Source organism: Mirounga leonina, unplaced genomic scaffold, assembly GCF_011800145.1.
Source record: "Mirounga leonina isolate KUSES-001 unplaced genomic scaffold, KU_Mleo_1.0 Mir_168, whole genome shotgun sequence".
Classification (NCBI taxonomy): Eukaryota; Metazoa; Chordata; class Mammalia; order Carnivora; family Phocidae; genus Mirounga; species Mirounga leonina.
The window spans coordinates 56,379,428-56,401,110 of NW_023270426.1; positions in this window are offsets into that span (position 1 = coordinate 56,379,428).

Below are 21,683 nucleotides of genomic sequence, written 5' to 3' on the forward strand. Positions count from 1 at the left end.
CTTTCTTTCTTTCTTTCTTTCTTTCTTTCTTTCTTTCTTTCTTTCTTCTTTTCTGAATACACAACCTTTATTTGTCTTCAAATTTGGAGAGTTTTAATTATACAAAGATGGCAGGTCAAGTTTTGTAAACTAAAAATATTACTTATTAAAACTGTTTTAGGGGTGCCTGGGTGGCTCAGCTATTAAGTATCTGCCTTTGGCTCAGGTCATGATCCCAAGGACCTGGAATCAAGCCCCGCATCGGGCTCCCTGTTCCGTGGGAAGCCTGCTTCTCCCTCTCCCACTCCCCCTGCTTGTGTTCCCTCTCTTGCTGTGTCTCTCTCTGTCAAATAAATAATAAAATCTTAAAAAAAAAAACTATTAATACTTTAACAAACTACACAAAAACATAATGAGACAAACGTGCATTTATAGAACTGCATGTCAGTCATGCCAGATCCCTGGGGAGGGAATTCCCAGCATGACCTCATTTGTCTGTGAGGACACAGAGCAATCCTTATTTAGGTGTACACATTCAATTCCTTGGCCAGCATGGTCAGCCCTCTACTTCTTGATGGTTTCCTTCTGCTATGAATGTGCATGTCCAGTTGTCTGCTTCTTAGAGCAGATATTTACCTTCCTCATCTACCAGTCACTGGAGGAGGACTAGGGCCATGCAGATAATTAACTGGACCCATTCTTCTGGGGTGTTTCCTGGTGGCCCTCTTCCATCATCGTATCTAGAATCAGAGGAGTTTTCACATTTTGCTGAAGCAGCGTCTTGAAAAACCCAACCATGAACTCAGCTACTCCCCAGAAGAAATCTGTTATCGAAGATAACAAAGATGATTTCTATGGGGACTGACTCTAGCTGTCCAAGACTTGTCCATTCGAGTTGTAAACCAACTTGCCCCTTGTTCCCTGCCTCCGGAGCGACTGAGCCACCCTATCTAGTTTTGATTCCTGACTCTTTTCTCTCCAACATATCTAGGTGTTAACCTGGATATGCTAATTACCAGCTATGTGGACTGGGCTAGGTGGTGACTTTTTTCTGAGCCTCAGTTCCTTCATCTGTAAGTGGTGATGATAATTATACTTGAGGGAATTGTACTACACCTAAAATACCTAGCATGCCACATCATTTACTATTAATATTATTTTGAGATTGTTGTTTTCATTAGATTCCATTGCTACTTCCTGAAATAGTCCTAGGCATTCCTCTATTCTGTTCATATTGTACTTGATGTATCACTTCTTTGTAGCGATTTCCACAGTACACTTTGTTTGCTTACACATTTCTGTTCTTCAATGGTTTTTAAGTTAAGAAGAATAAATATTAGGTTTTACATCTCTGTATCCCCAACTTCCAACTAGACCCTGGCACATAATATCAGTTCAGTAAATGTTTGAAGAATGACTAAATGAATAGGGAAAGATAATAAATGAATGAATTATAATTTAAGTAGTTATGTGAAACAAATGTTATAAGCTGATATATGGGAGGACTTCTTTTCAAATGGGGAAGATCAAGGAAATTATTGTAGAGACAGGAAATGGGACATGTTATAAAATTTCATAGTTGGGTTTTCAGAAAAAAAATTTTTTTGAGAGAGAGAGAGAGCACACATGAGCAGGGGGGAGGTATGTGGGAGGCTCAGAGGAAGAGGGAGAGAGAGAATCTTAAGTAGGCTCCATGCCAGGCACAGAGCCTCTTGCAAGGCTCAATCTCATGACCCCTGAGATCATGACCTGAGCCTACATCAAGAGTCAGACGCTTAACTGCCTGAGCCACACAGGCGTGACCCCAGAAAATTTTTTTTAATAGGCTAAGAGAAACATGCTAGTCTAAGTGAAAAGTATATCTGAAGTCCAGAGTAAATAAAGTGCTAGCCTATTCAGGGCATGCGGAGCAACCCAGACCTTAGAGCTGATATTAGAAAAATGTGGGAGATGAAAAGAGGTCAGTGAGAAACAAGCTGTGGTGGACTTTGGCTGCCCAAACAAGACACTTCTACTTGGTTTGTTAACAATGAGGAATCTCTAGAAGATTTGAGTGGAAGAGCCATGATAATGGGACTATCCTGCTCACAATGTGGCAAATAGATTGGCTTGGGAAGAATGTCGAATTAGTGATGCGGACTATGAGGAGGTATGAACCTGAACTACAGATGTCAAACAAAAAGGAAAAAATGGATGCAACATACACATTGGAAGTAACAGTAGAATCTTCCTCAAAACCACATGAAAGCAGACCTTGAAAATCTCATTCCAATAGATGAGACAAAAGGGTGACAGGCAACTGCTTCCTCCTAAGCTCTTCACCAAAGACCTTTGCTGTATACACAGTCAAGAGTGAAAGTCAGACTTTGCTGAAATAGAGGTATAATGTAAATATTTTAAGTTGCCCTTAGGTCTTGAAAATCTACTTCCTCCCTTTGTTCTTTCCACCAACACTTTATTCCAACATTTTTCATTCTGAGGTTTACAGCTTTCTTCTTTTTTTTTTTTTTAAGATTTTATTTATTTATTTGAGACAGAGAGAGAGAGAATGAGAGAGCACATGAGAGGGGGGAGGGTCAGAGGGAGAAGCAGACTCCCTACTGAGCATGGAGCCTGATACAGGGCTCATCTCGCAACCCTGAGATTACAACCTGAACTGAAACCAAGAATCAGATGCTTAACTGACTATGCCACCCAGGTGCCCCTGGATTATTCTTTTTAAAACAAAGCTTCATATTACTCTACCACCCAACTAATAATAATAACAATAATCTAACATTATTATTTTCTTACATGCTAAGCAATGTCCTTAATGTTTTACACTGACTTTTTCATTTAGATCATCTTTTTTAAAAATACTGAGATCTTTATTGATATTCATACTTTAAAATCTTTTTTTTTTAAGATTTTATTTATTTATTTGAGAGAGAGAGAATGAGAGAGAGCACATGAGAGGGGGGAGGGTCAGAGGACGAAGCAGACTCCCCACCGAGCAGGGAGCCCGATGCGGGACTCGATCCCGGGACTCCAGGATCATGACCTGAGCCGAAGGCAGTCACTTAACCGACTGAGCCACCCAGGCGCCCCCAGCTTTCTTCTATCTCTAGATTTCTGAGCTCAACTGTGTTGACTGCAGTATACACCCAGCAAACAGTTCTGCTGAGTATTTCTGTTTATTCCTGCTAATGCCTTAAAGATCAGGACTGAGCTGTTTGTTCTTCTAAAACATTTACCAGGCTTTCTTGAGCCCACCTTCTTATTTGCCATGTCTCTCGATTTCCCCCTTAAACTAGAATTAACAGTGAAGAATAAAATATTATCTGATATTTATGTGATGTGTCTTCCCAAGAAGCTCACAGATCTTTTCCAGCTATATCTTACTGAGAACAGGAAGAGAATGAAAATATTTCTGCATTTGAGAAAACAGGCAGGCAGGAAAAAAAAATGCCACAAGGGTTCGTGGAGAATCTGCCACAGAGCGAGAAAAAAAGAACGCAGTTTCTTGACTTTTGGACCATAGACTGTAGCTTCAGTAAAAATAGATGAAGATGATCATTACTGCATGGCCTTGGGGGATGAAGAAGGCTCATTGCTCTGACTGGAAAGTGATGTCCTTGAAAGAGAAGGATCACGATCATAAATATAAAATGGATATGAAACATGAGCCTCTCCTTTGGCAATTCTCTAAAGATAGCGTCTACCTTTCCTCAAAGACCAAATTCCCAGAATCACATTTTCTCCTCAGTTTACAGAAAAGAACAAACTACTGTGTGTCCCACTCTGAAGGGCAATAATATTCTGATTGCAGTAGTATGTATTTCTAAGGTGGTATGTACCTACAGCTCACTGCAGTCCTTGATACTTTAAAACTGGTACATTCTCCCTTTTGACAAGGGGAAAATTATGTAGCAAATTCAGAAAATAATTAAACCCAATTAAGCCTCTAAAATTTTGTCCTTTTCCTCAGTTGTTTAATTCAAATCTAACAAAATATGTGAGTACATAATCTGGACAAATGCAATTTATTGAGCCCATATTGTTCATTATGCCTATGTGATATTTATTGCCCAGATGTGCAGACATGCATGAAAATGTAGACTGTACTCCTATGTACTCTATGAGTACCCAAACTTCGCAATATGTTGCCTTCCAAGTTAAGAAGGTCTTAAGCTTGAGACTTAGGTAAGATAACAAAGGAATTCAGAATCGATACACAGATGATGACCAATTGGAGTGAAATCTATGTAGTTTTTTATGCAGTTAACTCGAGCAAGTTAAATCTGTAAACTATAAATAAAAAATAGCAGAGTTCTGGTTTTAACTTCTTAGTGATCTTTACTAAGAACTGATGAAACTTTTGTTGAATGTGACTAAGAGAATTGCCTCTGTTCTATCCAGATTTCTCTCCTTTCCTTTTTTATAGCTTCTATTCATCTTCCGTGAATTCTGTTCTCATCTAATCCCACACTGGTTGGTGAGAAATGACTCTTCCTAATGTGAAGATCTTTATTATTAATTGTTGCTATTATTCATTATCAATCTACAAGGACTCAAAGTTCACACTTGAACTGTACTTACATAGTTCCAGCTATTTTTGTTACTGGCCTTTCATGATGATTTTCTTCCTTATACTGTGATAATGCCTGCATGTTATGTGAGGTTGTCAACAATTTGTATTGATCTTGTAGAATTATTCTCTATTAGAGTAACTCCACCAAATTTTGGCACTGTCTTGTTTATCTTGAGAGTGTGAGGTGAGTTTTATCTGGCTCTGATTTTGTCAAGAAGAGTGAATTACTGAATTCTACCACCCAACAGAAGGCCACTTCCCACACCTCGCTAGTAACACCATCAGACAGAATCCCTGGATGCAAAAGCCTAGGATTTAGTTAGCCTAAAAACCACAAATACGTAGACTATATAGACACCCTCTTACTTTGGTTTTGGTCAACCTCAAAGACCTCTTTATTTTGTTAGGAACATGTTTTTCCTTATTTTATGATAACTATTATCTATATGAATAAAACTGTGTTGAGAAAAATAATCAGGTGAACATGTGTAGTATGGAGTTTGTTAAAAGAAGTCACCTGAAAAAAATAAAATGAAACAGAAGTGAGAGTTTGAGTCTGCGCTCAACTTTTTTTTTTTTTGCCCTCAAGACTTTAAGGTTTTACATGAAAAATAACTTCTTTTCTGTATTTTACTATCACATGTTCATGGCAGACCAAACATTTTTCTTTTTCATAAGGATCGTCACAGCAGCTTCTAGAAATTTCTTCCTAACCCTTCAGATAAAATGGTTAAATTTATCTTGAATGGCTTAAGTGAGGCCTTGCTGAAAATAAGGTGCTACATCAGATGACCTCTAAAAACTTACTACAGATGATCATTTTAGAATTTGCATTGTAAAGTGATTTTATATAATATAATGTAATACCAATCTCAGATCAATTAAATCTTTATATCCAGCATTAATTTTTGCTGCATAACAAATTACTTCAGGGAAAATAATACATTCTATTTATACTTTCTGTGGGTCAAGAAGGAATGGTTTGCTGGGCGATTCTGTCTCAGGGTCTCATGAGATTGCAATGAGATTTTTGGCTAGGGATGTCTGCTTCTCAGATGGCTCTCTCAAATGGCTGGCAGGTTGGTGCTAGCTGCTAACAGGAGGCCTCAGTTCTTTACCATACAGACCTCTCCACTGGGCTGCTTGAGTGTTCTCATACCATGGTGGCTGGCTTCCCCCAGAGCGAGTGATCCAAGGGAGCATGGTGGAGCTGCTGATGTTTTTTATAACCAGTCTGGGAAGTTCATCATTTCCACCATATTCTTTTGCATTGTATGTACAATGTAGGAGGGGACTAGACAAGGGCATTTATTTTGAGTCCTGGAGATAAATAAATCTATCTAGAAGTCTGTATGTGTTACCAGTTTGCTCGGTTCTTGTCCCAGATGCACCACAGAACTGGAGACGCAAGACCAGAATGGGGAGATAGAATTTATTGAGAAGATAAGTGTAGGACACTTTCAAGAGTGAAACTGGAGCATCGCCAGAGCAAGAGAGACAAAGGCACCAAGAGGCTCTAGCTGCATCCTTTTAAGCCTGCTCTGCTTAAGCCTGTACCTGTAAATTTGGCTTTGACTGACATTTCTGATAGACAGAAGTGGTTATGTAACATTCTGGCGTCTGCCTATGTGCCTACCCATGTTGCATTCTGTTAGAATTGTATTTATTTATGTAGTGCATATTTATGGGCTTTTAACGGGCTGTGTTGTGACTTTAAGATAACCTAAGGGCAAATTGCTCCTTTTGTGCCCATGCCCAGCTCTTGGAGGTCCCATTGTGCCTTTTTTTTTTTTTACTATGTTCAGCTAGCCAGCATATAGTACATCATAAGTTTTGATGGAGTACTCAATGGATTCATTAGTTGCATATATGAGCCACCTCTGTGGCTCAGCCTTTCCTGTCCTGTTAGCCCTTAGAGGTGGCTCTGAAGGTGTGGCTGTTAACCCCGGGGGTGAGGGAGGTGGCTTTGAGGGGTGGCCAGCATCTGTTTCATCCCTCCTCACTCAAGTCTAACTAACTGCCTAACATATGTATATGTGTATGTCCCATATATATTTAGCACATCTGTTAAATTTTTCAAGTTGAAATTATTGAAAGTATGGTAAAGTCTTTTCCCTGTATTATTACAGGGGATTCACTTCTTGTGGCTATATACATTCTTGTTTAAAATTAAAACATCCTGGTTTTTATTCTTCTTTGTATACCATGACCACATAAATTAGAAGATTAACTTCACTAAAATCATCTTAATTTCTAGATTTGAGTCTAAAGATCAATCCAAATGACCACATTGTTTCAACCTGGAATATAATTTGTCAGTAAAATTAGTTATTTTAGCCTAGAAGGTCACTAAATTAAATGTTAGTGAACTAAGTAATGCATGTTCTAAAGATGCCTTGTTGACTGTAAAAAGTAGCTTAGAAACCTGGAGATTTGGACTCAATAAAATATTTGCTCTGTGCTCTATACAAGTACTTATACAAATAACTTGGGGATAGTGTTAAAAAGCAGATTCTGAGTCAGTGGATCTGGAATAAGGCCTGAGATTCTGCATTTCTAACAAGATCCAAGGTAGTGATGCTGCCATTGTTCCTCTGATGACATGCTAAGTGGCAACATTCTATGCAGTGGGGGTTCCTTTGAAAAAATTTTTATTATTACAATACTTGCTTATTATGCAGAATTCAGAATACCTAGAGTTTCCTAATTTAGGTTCACATCCAACTCATTCTAGAGTGGAATAAACATTCTTCCATATGTCTTCCATAGAAAATTTCAACCACTCTCTGCCCTTATATAATTCCTTCCAAATAGAATATCTGTTTTAGGATGTAATTTCTTATTTCTAGCCTTACCTTCTGTTTTTAAGGAAGAAGAAAGATTTCATGGTGTTAGACATGTGCTAGATCTTTAGTAAATATTTTTGAATAACATAATGGTTTTCATGCACTTATTTTTATTTTGATTTAACCCTTACATTTTCTTCTACAGGCTGAAATATCTTAGAACCTAGTTATTACAACATTTTTTTTCTATTACTCTATACTCACCTTTGACTCTTGTATCATTCCTGCCTCTATTCCATGCCACGCCATGGGTCAAACTCTTGTTGAGGTCATTTATATGTTTTCTAAATGTTTGAAGCAGTCCTTGCTTTTATACTCTGATTCTCTTTATCCCTACCCCGGTTCTTATGGACGTAACTCTTTATAGAACAATTACTGGTAGAGTATATTCTATTTTAGGGAATTTGCTTACCTTTAAACACAATTATAAATCACTTTCTGAAGACCTGGTGAGTCAAGATTCTTGATTGTAGGCAACAAAATCTGTCTACCTAAGGGAAAAAAATAAAGTTTATTGGAAAGATTTGAGCACCTCACAGAGTCAGAGAGAGGGGGACAATTTGGCCTACATAAAGCTAACTGACTTTTAGCTATCCCTATAACTTTGTCATCTGTTGAAAAATCAATTCTCTCAACTAGCAAAAGTTCAGTCATATATCTGCCTTTCTCATTATACCTTGGCCAGGAGAGGGGCTGGGTGGATAGACAGTCCCCTCTATCAAGTCTATTACCAGGGAGAAATGCCCTCATATAGGGAAATCAAGATGTTAACAGAAGGAGAGTGAGAACATTGAAGCTGGATCCAAAAAATATACAATATCCACTATCCTCAGGTTTGGTGGACCTAGAAATGGCAGACTTGTGCTATTATCCAGAGTCCACATTTTACACCAGGAAAAAAACTTTTGGGCAACAGTGACCTAAGATATCTTTTTTCTCTCAGCTTGTTACCTCTCTGGGTTATACTTTCCCTGAAGACAGAACAGGAGAATGAACATCTCAGATTTAAAAAGAGAGGTGCTACAATGCCCTCACTTCCCATAAGAATCTTCTACAACACCCAAAGGCAGTCACAATCTCTAAATCATTTCTCACTAGAAATGCTGTCCTACTATGAAGAGAGAAATTTGAGTCAACTGGGATAGTAGAAAATATTATAAATTTTTATCTCATTTTTTAAACCTGGAAGCAACTCTATAAGCGACAGTATTTGTTGTCTCCCCAAATCATGTAGGTTAAGCCTAAATGCTAAATGTTCAAATCCTAGGGTTAATGTGAACTCAGAAAATGTGTGCTCATTTTGTCCTACAATCACACTGTCACCTAGTGGTTTCTCACCCAGAAAATTTGAGCAAAAAAGCTATGGCTTGGGGTGCCTGGGTGGCTCAGTCGTTAAGCATCTGCCTTCGGCTCAGGTCATGATCCCAGGGTTCTGGGATCGAGCCCCGCGTCAGGCTCCCTGCTCTGTGGGAAGCCTGCTTCTCCCTCTCCCCCTCCCTCTGCTTGTGTTCCCTCTCTCGCTGTGTCTCTCTGTCAATTAAATAAAAAATCTTTAAAAAAAAAAAAAGCTATGGCTTATTTGGATATTCTCTCACATATACAAAACAGCTAAAGGACTATTTGTCTTTTAATATCTAAAAAATGTTTTTTTTATCTATAACTTCTATTGGTTTGGATGCCATTGTAACTACCTCTTAGATCTTTTTTTATTGGAGCACATGGTTTCCTCTCTCAGACACAAAGAGAGCATGAAAAAGAGTAAATCATGGACAATGCTATTTGGTGCATTGACCTGGTTTTCCTACACCTTACCGGAGTGGTCGTACAAACCAATTCCTGTTATAGTGCCAGTTTCCTATGTGCTTTAACAAACTACTCAGTTAATCTGTAACCAACAACCTCTGAGTTTTCCTTCCCCACAGGTTCTCTGCTTTCAGTTAGTTGCCTTTCCCTGCTCCTTTCTCCAAAAGAAATAAAGGCACTTCAAGTGCCTCGCATACAGTGGATTCTTTATACCATTTGTTTCTCTAATTATTACTACTGAGCAAGAATTATAGGACCTTTAAAGTGCAAGTCAAAAATATTTGTCCTCAATATCCTATTTGTTACAGAGTACAGGCCCCAGGCAAAATTGTGAGGTCAGTGAAGGTGAATGTTTGTAAGTCTTCCAGTCCGGCCATAAGTCTTGCTTTGTGCCCTCAAAGTTTCTTCTGAGACACAGCTGGAATTTCTTGCTCCAGCCTCCCCTCCTCTTTCTCCTGTACTGCCGAGTACGTGGAAGAGGACCTATCCTAAAGTTCATCCTCTAAAAGAGCAAGTGGTTAACAAGCTAATCTAAAGAACTCATCTAAATGAGAAACTGCGAGAGAAAAATATTGGCAGAAAGGATGCAGATTTTAACCGAGGACTTTGGGGAGCCTAGCATATTACTACCAATGGTGAGTTGGTGGAACATAAGGCTTCATTAAAACACAAGCACAGTTGATTCATAGTTGTTAGTCTTTGTTGTTTGTAAACATTGCCATCATTTTATTGTTATTATACCATAGTTTCTATTTCCTCTCTGCAAACTTCCACATAAAATGTTGGTTTGGATTTATAGAAAAGAAAAATATTAAGTTGTGATATAGAAATCAAAAGAAATGAGAGTTCTTTCAAGATCAGGCTACACAATTGAAATAAAAGTGGTCCTTGGCTAAATATCATACTTCCAGACTGAGAGAATAATTAGAATTGACATTTTTCTACAAATGACTCGAGAATCTTGTCTCACTCTTGATAGTTTTTACCAAACACACATGAAAAGCACTTTTGAGTTTCACTCAAAAAAAAAAATGCTAGATTCTATCTTTAATATCAATTAGAAGGCTTCTTTTTCCTTTTGTGTTTAAAATAAGGATCTGGGAAGCATCTGTGCAATGCTCAGCATTTTAAAGTAGTTTGTAGAACTTCCAGGCTTACTGGGAAAGTCCGAACATACCTTATTATAGTGAATTCTAAATCAACTTTAAAAATAGATCACCAGAATATTCACCTATAACTTGTTGTAATATTCATGGGAATCAATGTACCTACAGGATGATTGTGTAAGGATTTGGTATACTTTTATACACATCTGTCTGATAATTAGAAGAAACTTTTCATGTAACTGAACAACTGAGAAAAATGTCAATAGCTGACAGAGAACACATAACAGGGCTCATAAACTCTGTTTTCCAGTAATGTTTATGTTCTTAGTGGAATCCTAGAAGACATTCATAGTTGTGGGGAATGTCATAAATATAACAGGGGATTGGTTAGGAACCCTTAATTTCAAAGTTTTCTGGTATCTTCTCAAACACTGAAAACATAACTGAAGTCCTACCCACTCTGAGTTGACTGAGCTGTGGAAGAAAAGATGAACATTACAGGATTCAGAAACTTTCCTTGGGGAAAAAAGTTGTTCACTGTGAATATAAGTTAACCAAGTGCATATTGTGGAGATCTCTCGATTGGATGCAGGGCCACCAAATGTGGGGCAAACCGATCTGGTGGAAGTCAGTGGTGTGAGCAGTGAAAGAATTCACCCAAAGCAGAATGAAAGAGAAGTTTCTTGAACACACTGCAAAGGAGAGGTGGGGAGGACACCGAAGGAGGGATAGGTCTGCCATGAGGTAGTGGTAAGGGGCCACAGTTACAGGGCAGAATGAGGAGGTATGGGAATGTACGGAATTTTCCCTTTTTGGTAATTTTAGGAACTGTGCCTGGTTGTAATTGGTCAGTTAGGGCCTATGGCTATTTCGAGGTAGGTCGCTTTATGAGCCTGTTTGCATTCATCTCTGTGGATGTGTGGGCCCTTTTACCTTACTCAGGTTTCCATTGCTCAAGCCTGTTGCCTGAAATTTCCCTCTACTCATATCATGTGAACATTTTCAAAAGTAGCATTATTTATAGAAAAAGTGTATTTAAATGGAAAATTAAGGAGATCACTTTTGCCCAGTGCCATGTCTAATAGCACATGCATACACAAAACTCACAGACCCACAAAAGTCATAAATTCTCACTGGTCTTTTAGGATAAAGCTCTCCTGAGATCTCAGGGAAAAAATACAAAAATATCAATCTCATACAGAAGTATGCCAATCATTCAGGTATTCTGAGTTTTGGAGAGAATATTAATATCTTCTCTTGGGTTGTTGAATATTTTAAAAATGATGAATCCCACATATCAGCTAGGAGAAATGTTGACTTTTTTCAATTATAATCAAATAAAATATCCAGTGAGTTATGGTGGTAAGAGTAGTTTTACACTTCAAAAAAATTCAGAAATGTGACACATGATTACTTTGTAGGAATCACATAAGGCAAATGTAAGACACTATCCCCCTGATGTGGTATGAATGGAAATACAGTTGACCCTTGAATGATGCAGGGTTAGGGGTACCAAGCCCCTGCATGGTGGAAAATCTGCATAGAACTTTCAACCATGCAGGGGCTTAAACTTAGCTACTGATAGCCTTCTGTTGGCTGGAAGCCTGACCAATAACAGAAAGTTAACACACATTTTGTATGTTATATGTGTTATTTACTGTATCCCAACAATAAAGTAAGCTAGAGAAAAGAAAATGTCAAGAAACTCATAAGGAAGAGAAAATACTCTGTACTGTACTGTCTCTATGGGGAAAATCCATGTATAAGAGGACCCAGGCAGTTCAAACCTGAGTTGTTCAAGTGTCAACTGTATTTAGAATATGCTTGCCTGAGGTCATTGTGAGTTAGACAAAGGCAGTGATGTCACACCCCTCTATTTGGCGTTGTAAACCATGGGCAGCAGGGAAAATGTGAGACCAAATTAACCAACATGAAGTTTGCTAATGGGTTGCACAGACCTTCCCTCTATGAGAACCAAGGAAATGGAGACTGTAACGGCTAGTGTGTGTTGTTGATTGGGTGCCAGAGACTACATGTCACAAACACAGGATCAGTATAGATTTTATAGCATGTACCTACCTACTTGCAGAGGAACAGGGATACTGTATCTACTTTATCTTTTATTTGATCTTATTTATGTAAAATGTGTGTGTTTTCTAAATATGAAGACACTGAGTGTTAAATGGCTTCCAAATAGTAACACACTTAAGACAGGGGTGTATGCTTCAGTAATGTACCCCATATAATTACCGCCAAAATTGCATCAACCAAAAGAACTTCGGTGTTCTGCCTTGAATATGACACAGTGCAGGTTGGGTTATCACGATTCTGATTATGACTGAAATTAGAGCCTTACTATAAATCAGCACAACATGCTCTCTGTCAAGTACTTAACCTCTCTATCAGTTGGGGTCCAGTCAGAAACCACTGTTATTTTAACAGAAAGAATTTAATATGAATAATTTTGAACTACGTATTGAAGACTGAAAGACAAGAAAACACTAATGTATTCTGACAGTGGAAGCTATACAGGAAACAGCTACACCCTTTAGGGCTGGAGGAACAAAGAGAAGCAGGGATTATTAACATTTACAAGTTTGGGGGTGGAACCCCATGTAGCTTTAACCTCCAAGCACTGCCAGATAGTACTGGTGACTCCAAGGGGGCACCATGAGGGTTTGCTTTCTAAAGTGGTAGAGAACTGGGGCACCTGGATGGCTTGTTGGTTAAGTGTTAGACTCTTGACCTCAGCTCTGGTCTTGATCTCAGGGTTGTGAGTTCAAGTCCCATTTTGGGCTCCATGCTGGGTGTGGAGCCTACTTAAAAAACAAAATAAAATAAAATGATAGAGAACAGAAACCTGGACTTAGTGCTGCCAGGATGAAGAAGAATGGCTGGGGTGACACTCACAGAGAGCCAGCCTGGAGCGGACCCTTCCTTCCCTTCCAGCCTCCCAGGCTCCCCCTAGCGCCCTTTTATACAGCTGTCTGGCAAACAGAAGAGCAGTTTGCTGAATTCCAGCCCTCGGATCCCAGTGGATATAAAACTGAGAAACACTACTTTCGTAACCAGTATGTTGTCTTTTAACATAAGAGCATTAGGTCTCTTATATTAATATGTAGACCCACGTGCTGTGATTGATTTCTCTGAGAAGAAACAAAGAGCCTCCTTGATATTATCACTCTATTCCCTGGAAACATTAAGGTATGGTTGACATCTTACTTGGTGCTATTTTTATCCTTCGCACAGCACATATAGTCTTAACAAATATTAGTCAAATGAATGAATATATAAAACTGTTCTCTCAATATAACTCTGACTCCCTAATTCTCTTTAAACAATGCATTTTTCATCTCCTTTGATCACTAAGCTAGAATATAAATATTTATACCATAAAAATTATACCACCACGGAAATATGAATTCCAAATATTAGAAGCACTTGTGCTTCATTAAGGCAGTTCATGTAGATTTTGCTTATTTCTCTTTGAAACTCCAGAGGGATGCAGGAAAGAAATTTAAACTGTCCTCCTTTGATAGTCTCTTAGATTGCATCTATCTTTCCGAAACCCCAGTGATGCTTCAAGCTACTGTTTGGATTCTCTGTTTTGCACAAAAGTTAGAGGTGTGCTATTCAGCCTTCATATGAAAGAAATGAAAAATTATCTTCTCTTTTTATTTTTGGTTCCACTCTTGTCACTTCATTCTCAATCTCCCTTGGTTGGGTGCTGTAGTTCTCTCAAGTACAAGGCGCTTGATCAAGTGCAGAAAATGAGTTCTGTTGGAGAGAGGGTTCTATCGAAGTATCTTTGAAAAAAACAATAAGACCTAATGTCTACACAATTTCACTCACTTTACCAGTTTTCTGTTTGGTTTATAACGTTCATTGTGCCATCCCTGAATATTTATTCTCTTCCAGAAGCAGATGAGACAAACTTGGGTATGAACTAAGAGAGAACTGGCTTGATGGAGCAGTGGCCTTTAAAACTCTTTTCTCAAAACATTTGAAAGAGTGATGGAAAAATCCATTGTTTTCCTGGTGGTTACCCAAGTTGTCCAAGTCTTTCTCAGACATATGTGAGGATATGACTTTGTAGACACTTCAGGAGTTGGAATCTTTTTGCAGGAAATCTCATTAGAAAAACAATTCAGCTCTGAAGAAAAATATGTATAAACACATTTTAATGGATTAATTAGTCAATCTAACTTTTAAACACAGTCCTCCATTTCATTTTACAAACCATATGTGTTACTGCTTTTCCTGACATTAATTGTATTATTAGGAGATTATGGAGGAATGTTTTTGCCATTTTTTAATGACCTTTGGGGGGGTTCATCAGAAGTAACCTTGAACAATAAAGACTAATTCCTGTTCAGCAGGCTGTTGACAATATGAGAAAAAGAAAGGTCAGAGTGTTGGTGGTATAATCCCATGGGCAGTCCCTTGATTTTTCAATATAAAATAGATTCACTTTATACCAAGTACTGTGCCCTTAGGATTAGAAAGGAACAATAAAAATTTAGCTGTAAAATGTAAAGCTGATTCTGCATCAGTGCAATTCTGTGTAGTCCAGGGTTAGTAGCATTCCTGGCCTGTCCCCAAATAGATCCCAGTTGTACCTCCCAAGTTGTGACACCAGAAATGAATCCCAAGGAATGAACTTGGCCCCAGTTGAGAACCACTGCTTTAGATCTTGACTATTTCCTTTCTAATCTTTCTGTTTTTCTTGTCCCCCGTTTCGGGGCCCAGATGATCTTTCTCAATTATTTGGTTGCTTACTCTAGAAGATTGCCCTACTGTTAATCATAAGGCAAGAACTAGTTTAGAGACTGTGAGATAGCTCTTGATGGGAATGATGATTATCTAGTTCTTTAAATTATGCTAGCCTTTTATATGGGTGATATTAAGGATGCACTATATTACAAACGTCTGCTACTTAAAGAGGTTTGTTCTGAAAATGGTAATAGTGAAATCGTTCAGTAAGATTGAATGTTGTGAATTTTCACTATAATCTTTTATTTTTATAAAATTAACACTTTACTAATGATTATGTCTTTCATCCCATTTACTATATAATAAAACATATAATTTATTTTTTTAAGGTTTTTGGGGATCACTGCCTTTATTTCATCTTTACTATGAACTTTGAATAGAAGTGCAGAACACAATCTAATATGTAGAAAAATAAAATTTTGGCAAAACAAAAACTGTTTAGGGAAATTAAACTGTATACTAGTATTTTCCATATGAACTTAGCAGTTAAATATGTTACAGATAACATTGTAAGATGTCAGTTCCTGGTTATAAAAAAATTTTTAACTTCCTGAAATTTACACTGCATGTTGAAATGATACAAAGGGAATTGAAATTTTTGTTATTAATAAGGAAGCCCAATTTGCTTTAATAACATTAATATCATTCACATCAGATTTTAATTAACAAATTAAACACCTTTGAGTTCAGCAAATGCCCTTGATAATGAAAAATTAAAAAGTTATTTGGACAAAAATAATGATCTATGTAAAAAGGGGGGTGGGGACCGAAAGATTCTTTAATATGCCTATATAATTCAGATCATAAAATTTTCATGAATTTAAGAGGAATGAAGATATATGAACACTAAAATAGAAAATAGTTTTCATTTGAGTGTTCAAATGCTTACAAATGTTATTTCAAAAATAGGAGTATCAGCAATAAATGATTATAAAAATGACAACGAGGCCTGCAAAACCCTGATGTACTTTCAGAATTGTACTCAGGACAATTGCCTGCCTTTGAACTAGAACCTTAAAAGAGATCATTAGAAGTATCACTGGACACATGAGCCCAGTCATTTATGAACAGCATTTCTAGTATTCTAGACCATCAGAATTATAACTAAGAAATGAGAAAATAATTGGGTAAAAAGAGATAAGTTCTTATCATGACCAGCAAAAGAAAATTTAATGTAGAGAAGAAATGAGGAAATATTACTACAACAAGATAATTAGTATCATTTTATTAGAAAGATACACAATCTTTAATAATCAGAAGCTCATTAATCTTCACATAAATAGTTAACAGTTGATGAACACAACTGTGACCCAAACTTGAACATGAAACCTTTAGGTCTCTGATTTTGTCAATGTATAAGATAAAATAAATTTGAACTCTACAAGCAATATATTTATTGTAGTTAACAATAACTTGGGGTTTCTAGTGGAAGAGAAATATAAACAAATTATATGAAAGTGCTAACCCAAATAAGTGTGTGTAAATTGTTTCCTATTTTTATAACCAAATCTTTTTAAAACAAGGGCCATAACTTTCAATAAGTAAGTTGATTTATAAATCAGGAAAACGTGGCAGGCAAGATGTAGCTAGACTTCATCAAGGCATAACACAACACATAACACATAACACTTGTCAGAGTCTTTAAAAACTACATTAGTAATTGAGTCATCATAAGATGTTGATTAATTAATTAATGATAGCTTTGATGCAGTTATCAGATATCATACAACAATACTTAAACCTGGCCTATTTTACATACTTTTATATCCTAACATTTATATCAACAATTTATGTGAAAACCTTGAGTGTGTGTTTTGCAAATGTACCAGTGACGTGAATGCAGGATTGACAGCAAAAACAGTGATGCCAAAATCTGGATTCAAAAGAATAGCAAAATAAAATAAGCAAAATGAAGCAATACAAAATTTGACAGGGATTATTGCAGGCCTTGAATGGTAATGCAAGGACATAACTTAGATCAAAGGAGAATGGAGAGAATTGGCTTTGAGGCAGCATGCCTGGGAAGGAATTAGAGGATTGCCTGACTGCAAATGCAATATGACTCAACTGTGTGATTTATTTGCCAAGGAAATAATGTGATCTGAAGGTGTATTCATGATGACATTTCTAATACTATAATATCTAGAATGACATTGATGATAACATTTCTTTGCTTGGAATCACTTAGGCTCTACCAGGATTATTTTGAAAGCTGGGAGAGTGCTAGAGGGAACTTGATATCATGTCATTTAAGGAATGGTTGAAGAAACCCATCACGCCAGGGGAAATAGGATTGCTGCCCTCAGATATATGAGGAGATGTTTTGTGGAAGAAAGATTTGAATTTTTTCTATATAGGTAACTCCCAAAGTAGGCCCACTAGCTACAAGTTACTGCACCTAATTTCAGTCTGATTTCCTGCTCAATAAACTATAAGCCTAGGCTTCTCAAGCAGATGAAAATCTAGACAAACATTAACAAGGAATTGGTACAACTCTTCTATTTTTAGTCTCCTTAGTAGCTTTGCCACCTTGTCACCTTGTAGAGAAATCCTTTAGGAGTGAGTGATCTGGGACAGCTTACAGTACGATTCTACTTCTATCTGTTATAGACCAAACTGTATTAGGTCAATGTAAAACATCAGTTACTACTGGAGCTAACCTTTCATGCATGTACCTTAAGACTGTCATAAGCCTCAGAGTTATTACGGATGCACTATTGACAAATCAGTTAACAGATTATGGTGGAGAGAAGTCTGAGGTTTTTACTTGCCTTTTTATTTTCATGTTAACCTTAATAATTTGATATAATTTTAGAAGGAATAGCTAGATGCCCTTCTGTTTCAACAGATAATAAAAAAACTCCATTTTCTCAAAAATACATGACCTTGTTTTGTTAAGGAATCCCTTTAAGAGAATTTATATTGCTGTTTTAATACAGATAGCAAGAGGAACTATAGGTTAACTGTTGTAGAATAATGCTGTCATTTTTAGTAGATACCTCTCAGCTTTTAACTATTTTATAGCTGACAGTTCTATACAACAAGTCTCAACCACATATGTGCACTTTGAAGGAACTGAAGTACACATAGAAGAAAGTAGTTTATCTTTGAATACATTGAAATTCTATCATTCCCCCTTTTATTCCTCTAATAACAAAGCTTTCCATGTTTGTTTTTATTTGGCGTGGCAAGTATTTTCCCTAGTCCTGGTTTTCCTTAGTAGTCACATATAGTAATAGATCACAAATTCTGTATCAGGGAAAAGATGAAAGGACTTTATGAACTCATCTTTGTCTCCCCATAATGTTGTCCCAAGATAAATAGCCATTATACATTTACTGAGTGAAAGGAGCTTTAATGTAAATGATTGGTATCAGGAAAAATGTTCAAACCATAATTTTAGATGGGAATTAAGTTTAACCTGCAAAGAACAACTTATTTCCCCACAAGAGTGATAAAATGAGAAAAAACAATAAATACCCCAACTCAAAAAAAACCAGGCAAATCTTGTGATTTCCTGGAAAGAGTAGAATCAAGCAGCAGATGAAAAGCTTTCTGCCAGAAGTTAACCATTTATCTAAAGCACATTCAGCTCCCTCCAGGCCCACCTGAACTTTATTTTGTGGAAAGTTTTAGACTAAAAACTGGGAAAGGAAATCCACAATTACTTTGGTTAGCCTAGCCTCATCAGTGCTGAGCAGCTCTTCCTGCCATAGCTGTTACCCAATGGTTTATACATGGAGCACTCAAAAGAAATTTGTTGTTCATCTGGAGCTTAGGGAAATATACAAGAGAGCAACAAATGACAAATACCATAATTGCTGAAGGGTATTATCATTTCTAGTGTGACTGATCAAATCTGGAAGCTTACAGTAAAGCAAGCAAGCATTCATTCTGATGAAATAGCATGAACCAAGTAATTGCTTACTTTTTTCAGAGTTCATTGGAAAGTCAACTGTTAGAACAAAGTGATTTCAGCTTTGTTATTGAACAATAAATGTGCTCAACGAAGCTTGGCTGGCTTTCTGTTATTTTTTTCTCTGCCACCCAGCATAAAACAAAGATCAGCTTCAGGGGACAAGTGGTTGTGTTGGCACTGAGCTGCCATTGTTGGAGAGGGAGAACTTTTCTACTTCAACCAGAATATTTCTCAAATGACTGTTCTTTCATAAGCAATACTCTTTGGGTCAGAGGTGTGGGTTTGAGACAGATCTCCACCACTTTCAGGTTGTGAACCGCTGCAGACAACACTGCCCCTTAAGGCCACACGACAGTGAGGTAGGGAGGATGGTATCTGCGTTACCTGTCTCACGGGATATCTGTGTGGAATACATATCTGATCAGGTGAAGGAGCCTGATAAACAAGAAAATCATGATTATGAATGTTAATAACCAAGTGCTTGGAGAAAGACCTCAAAGAGGGAGAAATTAACATTCATTTGAATTTCTACTATGCATCAAAACCATCTCTGAGTGATGTGTGAAGCATCCGCAGCATATCCCTTTTCTACTCCCTTGAATTTCTGCAGGGAAAATGGCAGGCTTATTTCCATGTTAGATGACGTTGAAAAGTTCAGGTGACGTGACCACCTGATGTACGGTTGACGTGGTCATGTCTCTGTTGGTGGACTGGTGTGTGGCCCATGGAAAGTGCCAACTGAGTGAAGGAGACGCCACAGCAGGAATAACATGGCCAGAGTAGTTCTAGAGAAGTGGACGAATGCAGACAGTCTAAATCAAGCTTGCCTGGGAGCAAGTCCCCGCTCTGCTGCTTCTTATTGGCTCTGTGATTTTAGGCAACATACTATTTTGTGATGCTTCCTGGAATGGAAAAAAAAAAATACCTTTCTCATGGAGCAGTTATGAGGATTAAATTATTTAAGGGCCATAGTAAGCGCTTTAGGAAAGCAAATTAAGTATTTTTTTTTTTTTTGATTAGTAGGATCACCTGAAAATGTATTAATTTTTTAAGATCATAGAGTCTTCTTTTAGAATAAAATAAGATAAAAATAAATAATGGGGATCTATCATACCTGGAATTATATTAGTAAAATTTATCCTTAAGACTCTATATAAAATTCTTTGTATGTATAGTTGGTACCTCAGTTAAGTCTCTTTTTTCTTAGAATTTTCCAGTCTTTTATCCAAGCTGAATTCCTTTCTTTCAAAGCATATGAATAAATCATTCTTTGATTTTCACAACACCTTTCTTTTAAAGTGCCGCAAAGAGTTTTTAAATAAATGGTTTAAATAAACAGTTTATTCCCAAAACGTTGCTTGCTGAGTATAATCATACACACTCACCCCTGAAAGCCTTAACAAATGTTGCTTCTAAATGTCTTTGCTTCATATTAATGCCATTTAGAAATTTCCATTTCTGGGTGAAGTCACATCGAAGAGTAGATAGAAATACAAGCTAACTTCTAGTTACTGCTTTCCTCTAACGAATAAGGCTATCAGTGGCAGTTACAATGTTTAAGGAATCTATTTGCTAAAATCAGGGCCTAGGATTTCACTAGAAACCCATGACAAGTAGTTGGTACTTCCAGGAAGCTCATTTGTGATGTAGTACTGAAATGGTTGAGAAATTATGGTTAAGAAACCAAATTTCCTGCTATGAGAGCATTACTACATATCAAAACATGAGTGGCCCATTCTTAAAGAAGTAAAAATAATAAAAAATCACTGAAAAAAATGCATACTTTTTTTCCTGATATTCAGAGGATAATTTGGCATCTTTCAGTAGCAAGGAGTCACAAATGTATTTATTGTTCAAGAACCTAGCAAAGAGTACAAGGTCTTTGGTTTACACATGAAGACTTGGACTGGAAGGGGGAGTTTTTTCTGGTTCTCTTAACTGGAGTCTTGGCTTTGCTTTCACAGTGTTTGCGTTGTATCCTCTTTGGGAACTGAGGTGGAAGTTAAAGTGTGAGGGGCCAAGGGCTCTGTGATCAGTAAGCTCTGGTTAGGAGATACCTAACGGGGATCTCCACATCCCATCCTCTTGCTTTCCGTGAGCATGGCCAGTGTCAGTTTGGGTGCTTATTACCTGTCATTTGGACTTGGTTTCAATGGTCTTCTCAGCCATTTTCTTGCCTCCGGCAATGCATACTTTCATTCCACCTTACAGTTGTCATACTGATTCTAAAATGCCTTGTCTGTAAAGGATTTTTCATATCTATGCAGTTCTTTAGAAAGAACTCTTACAGATTGATTCAGTAACTCAGTAGGATAATGATAGGCAAACAGTACTGATAGGCAGTTGACAGGCAGTTGACAGAGAAGCAATTCAAATGTCCAATGTGTAAAGTGATGCCAACTCCTAGTAGCAGAGAAAAGCAAATAAGGAATGATAAGACACTACTTCTCACTTAACAGATTGGCAAAAACTGGAAAAGAATGATAACAACTATGGGCTACGAGTATATGAGGACACATTGAAGTCCTTCAGTAGATAAATGGTTGAATAAATTCTAGTACATTCATACCACGGGATATTATACAGCCATTAAAAAGACTGACTTAGAATATAACACTGTATGTTAACTTCCTTAGAACAGGAAGAAAGAGTTAAAAATGTTTACACAATAAAAATATATGATTCAA